Below are 10,000 nucleotides of genomic sequence, written 5' to 3'. Positions count from 1 at the left end.
TCCCGGATCTACGGCTTTCTCTGGGTTCGCGAAGAACAGAAAAAAGCACAGAGGATGAAAAACGCAACGACGACCCATCGATGCGACGGTCCTCGTTGTCTTCTCGTCAGTCGTCTCGCGCCTGCAGAATACATCTCTGCCGCACGAACAGACGGAGTGGGTATTCGATCCCTGGGGCTGTACGAGTAAAAACATCTTGATGAAAAGACGGTTGTGTTTCTTTAAGGCACACAGTTTTTCGTTACGCCACCAAGTTTAGGTTTAGGTTTTAATATCTTGGTTCTCTTTTCTCTCCTCTCTCGACTGACTTTGTTCAAAAATATTTTTGCTTTCTCTCAGTCTCGCCAAAAATTCATTTAAGACGACGTCGGGGGCGCGGTCATTCGTGCTTATCGAAGACTAACAAAACGTAGCAGAGGCTGATACAAAAAGAAAAAAAAAATCGGCCACGAAGAAAACTCGCTCTGTGTATCTCGATAACCGCGTCGACGACGACGGTTCTCTCCGCGCTCTTTTAATTCGTATCCTTCTTCTTGCGCTTCGTCCGACTCAGAAACGTTCGTAAAACACGAACGACGGCGGGTTGTCAAGCCAAGAAGGGACAGAGAAGAGACGGAGGTAGTTTTGCGAGTCTCCCGTGAACGCGATAGATTTTTCATATATATTTGTATCGAGAGCATGCGTACGCCGGTCTCCACACGATCCAGCGACGAACGCCGACGAACGTCCAACAATCGCTCGTACGTCGCGTACGAGCCCTCGACCGCTCTTTAATTCGTATTCTTTTGCTTGGCGCTCGTCCTCCGACTCAGAAACGTTCGTTTAAAGATAAAACGAACGACGGCGGGCTGTCGACGAGGCAAGAAAGAACAGAGAGATACGGACCGAGAGCAACGATACGCAACGCAAGCAGTCTTAGGTTTACGTGAGCAACCCTCAGCCAGGCGTGGTCCAGGAATTGTATCCGTGGACCGCAATGTGCGTTCGAAATGTCGATGTTCATGTGTCCTGCAGTTCACACGTTGACGCGCAATTAGCTGCGTTCTTCATCGACCCACGAGCCAAGTGATCCACCGTTCAGGGTAATCGTTTATGCATGGATTTTTGTTTGTGTACTCAGGTTTTTGTACTCTTATTCTCGGTTCGAAAGAAGCCGATATCCGACAAACGTCCGACCAACGGGAATCGAACGCGCGGAAGTCGCCATATGATTGACGACACGAAAATACGTTCGAAAACGAAATCGGACGGACTGCGCGACGACACACGCAGCCCGCCGACCGGGCGTAAAGTGCATTATAATATATAACAACCAACGAGATCGAAGCTCCGTTCGTCAGGAAACGACGGGGATATAACACCCGATTCTGAATCCTCTGTACAGCACACGATCTCGCGAAGAAAGCGCACGGTGGCTAGCCCATGATATATATATATGTTCGTTCCTCTCGTCCAGTTATTCGAAGCAAACAGCCGATATGCATCTCCATCGTTCGGGTAAAAAAAAATCGATGGGACGCGCACGGTCGTAGTCTTCCTCGCGCGGTCGTTTCTTCCCGATAGCCAGAAGCAGAGTTTGAAAAACTCTAGCGACGGAACGAGGCATATGACTCACGACAACGAGGATACAGACACGGCCGGCGGTCCCCTCTGAATCGACTTCGGTGGTTCAGGTAAAAATAAAAAAAATCGATGGGACGCGCACGGTCGTCCTTCCTCTTCCTCGCGCGCGGTCTATTCTTCCCGATAGCCAGAAGCAGAGTTTGAAAAACTCTAGCGACGGAACGAGGCATTAGACTCGCGACAACGAGGATAGAGAGACGGCCGGCGGTCCCCTCCGAACGGATGGCGACAACGACGACTAAAGCACGAAAAATCGCGACGAAAAGGAACGCATCTCCGTTCAGGTGTATGTGTGTGCGTGCGTTTAAAAAAAATTCGATGGGACTCGCAGCCATCGGCCTCGCGCGGTCGTTTCTTCCCGATATCCAGAAGCAGAGTTTGAAAAACTCTAGCGACGGAACGAGGCATATGACTCACGACAACGAGGATATGGACAGGCGGTCCCCTCTGAACGGGTCGACGAGACGATGGTAAAAGAGACGAACCGGACGAAACTTCCGTCGATCAGGTAAAAATAAAAAAAAATTCGATGGGACGCGCACGGTCGTCGTCGTCGTCTTCCTCGCGCGGTCGTTTCTTCCCGATAGCCAGAAGCAGAGTTTGAAAAACTCTAGCGACGGAACGAGGCATATGACTCACGACAACGAGGATAGAGAGACGGCCGGCGGTCCCCTCCGAACCAACTTCGTCTAGTTAAGAATCGTTATACTCTTTACCATCACTCGCACTGGTATATATCTTTTCGGGCCAACATCCACGCAATGCGTTTTCGTTCTAGGTTACCCGATCCACGAGTACGAACGTACAACGTGGTTTCGTTTTGTCGAACATCGTATATCGTTCGCCGTTGAAACGAACGACAACGAAACGACATAGGAAGAACGAACGCCCTTTGGGTAGGAAGCACGTTTCGAGGAACGACGAGAGTTTGGAGAGACGCGCGAGATAGCTGGAGACGCGCAGATATAGGTATCCATGGATCTTCGAAGAGAACCTTCGAAGATATATAATTCGGTATCCTATTTTTCTGCGGCTCGCTATTCGCGTTCTTTCGCTCTCGTCGACGACTCGTTATAGACGCTTCGTTCGATCCCAAAGAGCAGTCTTCCTTATGTCCCGTTGCTAGGAGGTGAGGCCTACGCAACGCAACTACGAAATATAGAAGAGGTGTGAGCAGTGATCTCTCCGACACGAGGCACTTTAGAGATTTTAGTTTATATATTATATTGTTCGTTCGTTGGATTTCCACGATGCAAATACGAAATACGAGATCGTGACGGCGGGTCTTTCTGTGTACGACCTCACGCAGGCGCCTCGATCGCATTTCTCATTACACGTGGTTTCCACTGTAACTTTTAGTTTTTTCGATATGTGTTCAGCTCAAGTTCCCTCACATATCGTTATTATTATTATTATTATTAATAGTAGCGGTTTCGTGTTATAGGATTCGGAGACGGCGGGTCTTTCTGTGTACGACCTCACGCAAGCGCCTCGAGAATCTTTTTAAGTTTTCCGTGTGTTATATTATTCGGAGACGGCGGGTCTTTCTGTTTACGACCTCACGCAGGCGCCTCGAGAATATTTTTAAGTTTTTCGTTTGTTATAATATTATTCGGAGACGGCGGGTCTTTCTGTGTACGACCTCACGCAGGCGCCTCGAATTATTCGTGTAAAAGTATATCTCTTCATCCCGATGATCGAGAGAGAGTGCCACACTCTTCGTATAGTTTCGTAACTGGAGCGTCTCTCACCTCCTTATTGTAAAAAATTTGGCTTTTGTCAAAGTATATAGCTTGTTAATACGTCGTATATACTTTGTGTCGATATAGGAGGAGTACGGCTCCTTACCGACGATATTATATATATTTTATTATACAGTGTTCAAGTCAAATATATTCTTTGTGTTTTTGTATTTTTCGTTAATGATCCTTCCGCAGGTTCACCTACGGAAACCTTGTTACGACTTTTACTTCCTCTAAATGATCAAGTTTGGTCATCTTCCCGGTAACATCGGCAATGCTTATCACATTGGCCGCGCACCAGTCCGAAGACCTCACTAAATCATTCAATCGGTAGTAGCGACGGGCGGTGTGTACAAAGGGCAGGGACGTAATCAACGCGAGCTTATGACTCGCGCTTACTGGGAATTCCTCGTTCATGGGGAATAATTGCAAGCCCCAATCCCTAGCACGAAGGAGGTTCAGCGGGTTACCCGGGCCTTTCGGCCAGGGAAAACACGCTGATTCCTTCAGTGTAGCGCGCGTGCGGCCCAGAACATCTAAGGGCATCACAGACCTGTTATTGCTCAATCTCGTGCGGCTAGAAGCCGCCTGTTCCTCTAAGAAGATTTGTTTGTACGTTGGTAGTAAAAACCCGCCGACCGAAGCCGGGGGCCTTCGAGATACCATAATTTACGTCTATTTAGCAGGCTAGAGTCTCGTTCGTTATCGGAATTAACCAGACAAATCGCTCCACCAACTAAGAACGGCCATGCACCACCACCCACCGAATCAAGAAAGAGCTATCAATCTGTCAATCCTTCCGGTGTCCGGGCCTGGTGAGGTTTCCCGTGTTGAGTCAAATTAAGCCGCAGGCTCCACTCCTGGTGGTGCCCTTCCGTCAATTCCTTTAAGTTTCAGCTTTGCAACCATACTTCCCCCGGAACCCAAAAGCTTTGGTTTCCCGGAAGCTGCCCGCCGAGTCATCGGAGGAACTTCGGCGGATCGCTGGCTGGCATCGTTTATGGTTAGAACTAGGGCGGTATCTGATCGCCTTCGAACCTCTAACTTTCGTTCTTGATTAATGAAAACATTTTTGGCAAATGCTTTCGCTTCTGTCCGTCTTGCGACGATCCAAGAATTTCACCTCTAACGTCGCAATACGAATGCCCCCATCTGTCCCTATTAATCATTACCTCGGGGCTCCGAAAACCAACAAAATAGAACCGAGGTCCTATTCCATTATTCCATGCACACAGTATTCAGGCGAAGGTAGCCTGCTTTAAGCACTCTAATTTGTTCAAAGTAAACGTATCGGCCCACCTCGACACTCAGTGAAGAGCACCGCGATGGGATATTAGTTGGACCGCCCCGCGAGGAGCTAAGCCCACCGATAGGACGTACCACATAATGCCAGTTAAACACCGCGAGCGGTGAACCGACACTGTGACACACAGATTCAACTACGAGCTTTTTAACCGCAACAACTTTAATATACGCTATTGGAGCTGGAATTACCGCGGCTGCTGGCACCAGACTTGCCCTCCAATTGGTCCTCGTTAAAGGATTTAAAGTGTACTCATTCCGATTACGGGGCCTCGGATGAGTCCCGTATCGTTATTTTTCGTCACTACCTCCCCGTGCCGGGAGTGGGTAATTTGCGCGCCTGCTGCCTTCCTTGGATGTGGTAGCTGTTTCTCAGGCTCCCTCTCCGGAATCGAACCCTGATTCCCCGTTACCCGTTACAACCATGGTAGGCGCAGAACCTACCATCGACAGTTGATAAGGCAGACATTTGAAAGATGCGTCGCCGGTGCTAGATGACCATGCGATCAGCACAAAGTTATTCAGAGTCACCAAAACAAACGATGGACGAACGGACGAGCCATCCGCCACCGATTGGTTTTGATCTAATAAAAGCATTCGTACCATCTCTGGTACGAATCTGTTTGCATGTATTAGCTCTAGAATTACCACAGTTATCCAAGTAAGTTTAAGTATGATCTAAGAAACCATAACTGATTTAATGAGCCATTCGCGGTTTCACCTTAATGCGGCATGTACTGAGACATGCATGGCTTAATCTTTGAGACAAGCATATGACTACTGGCAGGATCAACCAGGGAACTTTGTATTTTATATATATATTAGAGTCAAAAGACTCTCTTTTTAAAATAGCCTCAGAGTGTCGTAGGTGGGTCCGTAACACCGTACGACGAGACTTTTCGTTCTTAGTGAACGTTCGACGACACCCTTTTAATTCCCGTTGTAACGTCGAACGCCACTACTCTCTCTCATTTCGCCACTCTCTCTTTACTTTCTTTCGTTCGTTTGATTGTTTGTGTGGAATATTTTAAGATCATTCTGTTCATAGGATCATTCTGTAAGAATGGTTTGTTGGTTGAACGAATATGCCTTAGCGGTAAAAAGCACGTAAACTGCATGCTGAACGTACCGTCCTCGTAAGAAACATATTCGTTCGTTCTTTTGATATTCTCCAATCAGAAAGAACGCACTTCCTAAAAGGTAGTACGCTCCCCATTAGCCTTTCGTATGTTTAAAACGTACTGCGTACGCTATAACATAAGTTTTGGAACGGTCTCTGCCGAACCAGCATGAATTGATACTCAGTTAGTAACAAGCACACTGCCCTAACTTTTTTTAAAGTTAGTGCGAGCATACAGGATCCAGCTTCCCGACTAAGGGGAACCTTGCCACGTTATTTGGTCATTACGTCCAGGACAGCGACCCGCGGCGCAGCAGTGTAGAGAAAGAGTCGATACGAGAACGAAGGAACAGTCGAGAAATAGTAAAAAAGTTCACTAAGACTCGAGGAGCGGTGACTGAATTCTCAACCGAGGCCGTAGAATAGCCACGCGCTCGACGCTGTTCCGTCCGGACCGTCCGACTCGACGTGTCTCTTATAGATACCAAAGCGCCGGCCGGACGGTCGGCGCCGGCCGGGCCAGCGGCCGGGCGCTTACCATGTAAAACCTCCGTTAGAGCGTACCGTCGGACTTAGTCTCTGAAACGCTCGACCACTTTTTTCGAATAAACTACCCTTAGAAAACATCCTATCGTCGAGATATTTTAACGCACCGCTTATTTTAATATTTCAAACGAGTTTTTATCGAAAAATTTAATTTTTTTTTTTTTTTAAAAATCGCATCAGTAAACCACCTCTTTTAACGAATACGGACAAAAACCACGTTCTTAATCGATTAGAACACGTTAAAACAACGAGAAATATGCAAAAAAATATATACCTTGCAACGTTAATTAACGAAAAAATTAAACAAATATCGCAGTCGTGTCAGTTCGACGGACACTAATTTTTTAAAAAATTCGCAAAAAACGTTTAATCCAGTTGTATTTAATAGAGATATAACCGTTTCTGCAAAAATATTTATACCTTATAACGCTTTTTAACGAAATAACTCGAAATAAGCTTTTCGGACTTTTCCGCCGGCCGAAATTTTTCTAAGTCCCAACGTACCGTCGGACTTAGTCTCTGAAACGCTCGACCACTTTGTTCCAATAAAGTACCCTTATAAAACGTCCTATCGTCGAGATATTTTAACGCACCGCTTATTTTAATATTTTAAACAAGTTTTTATCGAAAAATTTAATTTTTTTTTTTTTTTTAAAATCGCATCAGTAAACCACCTCTTTTAACGAATACGGACAAAAACCACGTTCTTAATCGATTAGAACACGTTGAAACAACGAGAAATATGCAAAAAAATATATACCTTGCAACGTTAATTAACGAAATAATTAAACAAATATCGCAGTCGTGTCAGTTCGTCGAACACAAATTTTTTAAAAAATTCGAAAAAACGTTTAATCCAGTTGTATTTAATAGAGATATAACCGTTTCCGCAAAAATATTTATACCTTATAACGCTTTTTAACGAAATAACTCGAAATAAGTATTTCGGACTTTTCCGCCGGCCGAAATTTTTCTAAGTCCCAACGTACCGGTCCAGAATGAGACAAAGTTCCAAAGGCCCGGTCGTATCCGTCCGTTTTTTTTTAACCTTCCACGGACGAAATAAACGTTTAATCCCGACGTAAAATATAATAATATAGCGATTTATATAAAAATATTCATACCTCATAACGCTTTTTAACGAAATAACTCGAAAAAACTTTTCGGTCGAAAATTTTTCTAAGTCCCAACGTACCGGTCCAGAATGAGACTAAGTTCCAACGTCCCGGACGAGTTCGTACTTTTTTTATATAACTTTCCAGCGACGAAATAAACGCTTAATCCCGACGTAAAAAGTCATTTTAAAGCGATTTATGCAAGAATATTCGTACCTTATAACGCTTTTAAGCGAAATAACTCGAAAAAACCTTTCGAATAAAACATTTTTTTTTAACGTTTTCGGGACCAAATAAACGTTTAATCCCGACGTAAAATACAATAATATAGCGATTTATATAAAAATATTAATACCTCATAACGCTTTTTAACGAAATAACTCGAAAAAACTTTTCGGTCGAAAATTTTTCTAAGTCCCTACGTACCGGTGGAGAGTATGACAAAGTCCGACGGGCCGAGTCGCGTCGGTCCACTATTTTTTTTTAACGTTTTCAGGACCAAATAAACGTTTAATCCCGACGTAAAATACAATAATATAGCGATTTATATAAAAATATTAATACCTCATAACGCTTTTTAACGAAATAACTCGAAAAAACTTTTCGGTCGAAAATTTTTCTAAGTCCCAACGTACCGGTCGAGAATGAGACTAAGTTCCAACGTCCCGGGCGCGATCATACTTTTTTTATATAACTTTTCAGCGACGAAATAAATGCTTAATCCCGATGTAAAACGTCATTTTAAAGCGATTTATGCAAGAATATTCGCACCTTATAACGCTTTTAAGCGAAATAACTCGAAAAAACCTTTCGAATAAAAAATTTTTTTTTAACGTTTTCGGGACCAAATAAACGTTTAATCCCGACGTAAAATACAATAATATAGCGATTTATATAAAAATATTAATACCTCATAACGCTTTTTAACGAAATAACTCGAAAAAACTTTTCGGTCGAAAATTTTTCTAAGTCCCTACGTACCGGTGGAGAGTATGACAAAGTCCGACGGGCCGAGTCGCGTCGGTCCACTATTTTTTTTTAACGTTTTCAGGACCAAATAAACGTTTAATCCCGACGTAAAATACAATAATATAGCGATTTATATAAAAATATTAATACCTCATAACGCTTTTTAACGAAATAACTCGAAAAAACTTTTCGGTCGAAAATTTTTCTAAGTCCCAACGTACCGGTCGAGAATGAGACTAAGTTCCAACGTCCCGGGCGCGATCATACTTTTTTTATATAACTTTTCAGCGACGAAATAAATGCTTAATCCCGATGTAAAACGTCATTTTAAAGCGATTTATGCAAGAATATTCGCACCTTATAACGCTTTTAAGCGAAATAACTCGAAAAAACCTTTCGAATAAAAAATTTTTTTTTAACGTTTTCGGGACCAAATAAACGTTTAATCCCGACGTAAAATACAATAATATAGCGATTTATATAAAAATATTAATACCTCATAACGCTTTTTAACGAAATAACTCGAAAAAACTTTTCGGTCGAAAATTTTTCTAAGTCCCTACGTACCGGTGGAGAGTATGACAAAGTCCGACGGGCCGAGTCGCGTCGGTCCACTATTTTTTTTTAACGTTTTCAGGACCAAATAAACGTTTAATCCCGACGTAAAATACAATAATATAGCGATTTATATAAAAATATTCATACCTCATAACGCTTTTTAACGAAATAACTCGAAAAAACTTTTCGGTCGAAAATTTTTCTAAGTCCCAACGTACCGGTCGAGAATGAGACTAAGTTCCAACGTCCCGGGCGCGATCATACTTTTTTTATATAACTTTTCAGCGACGAAATAAATGCTTAATCCCGATGTAAAACGTCATTTTAAAGCGATTTATGCAAGAATATTCGCACCTTAGAACGCTTTTAAGCGAAATAACTCGAAAAAACCTTTCGAATAAAAAATTTTTTTTTAACGTTTTCGGGACCAAATAAACGTTTAATCCCGACGTAAAATACAATAATATAGCGATTTATATAAAAATATTAATACCTCATAACGCTTTTTAACGAAATAACTCGAAAAAACTTTTCGGTCGAAAATTTTTCTAAGTCCCTACGTACCGGTGGAGAGTATGACAAAGTCCGACGGGCCGAGTCGCGTCGGTCCACTATATTTTTTTAACGTTTTCAGGACCAAATAAACGTTTAATCCCGACGTAAAATATAATAATATAGCGATTTATATAAAAATATTCATACCTCATAACGCTTTTTAACGAAATAACTCGAAAAAACTTTTCGGTCGAAAATTTTTCTAAGTCCCAACGTACCGGTCGAGAATGCGACTAAGTTCCAACGTCCCGGGCGCGATCGTACTTTTTTTATATAACATTTCAGCGACGAAATAAACCCTTAATCCCGATGTAAAACGTCATTTTAAAGCGATTTATGCACAAATATTAGCACCTTGTAACGCTTTTAAGCGAAATAATTCGAAAAAACGGTTCGATTTAAAATTTTTTTTTAAAGTTCTCGGGACGAAATAAACGCTTAATCCCGACGTAGGAATACGTAATATTCCC

General features: G+C 42.9%; 2 non-coding genes across 2 annotated transcripts; both read right to left on the bottom strand.

Moving 5' to 3' along the window:
* Positions 1 to 930: 930 nt before the first annotated feature.
* On the bottom strand, positions 931 to 1,085 carry LOC139996997 (5.8S ribosomal RNA). Its single transcript, XR_011802485.1, has one exon. It is a non-coding gene; the product is annotated as a 5.8S ribosomal RNA (ribosomal RNA).
* Positions 1,086 to 3,543: 2,458 nt separating this feature from the next.
* On the bottom strand, positions 3,544 to 5,467 carry LOC139997011 (small subunit ribosomal RNA). The gene has a single exon (XR_011802502.1). It is a non-coding gene; the product is annotated as a small subunit ribosomal RNA (ribosomal RNA).
* Positions 5,468 to 10,000: the final 4,533 nt, after the last annotated feature.

This window comes from Bombus fervidus, unplaced genomic scaffold (genome assembly GCF_041682495.2).
Source record: "Bombus fervidus isolate BK054 unplaced genomic scaffold, iyBomFerv1 scaffold0025, whole genome shotgun sequence".
NCBI classification, from domain to species: Eukaryota; Metazoa; Arthropoda; class Insecta; order Hymenoptera; family Apidae; genus Bombus; species Bombus fervidus.
Note: the sequence above shows the minus strand (reverse complement) of the source record. Positions and strands in the feature narration are given on the sequence as shown.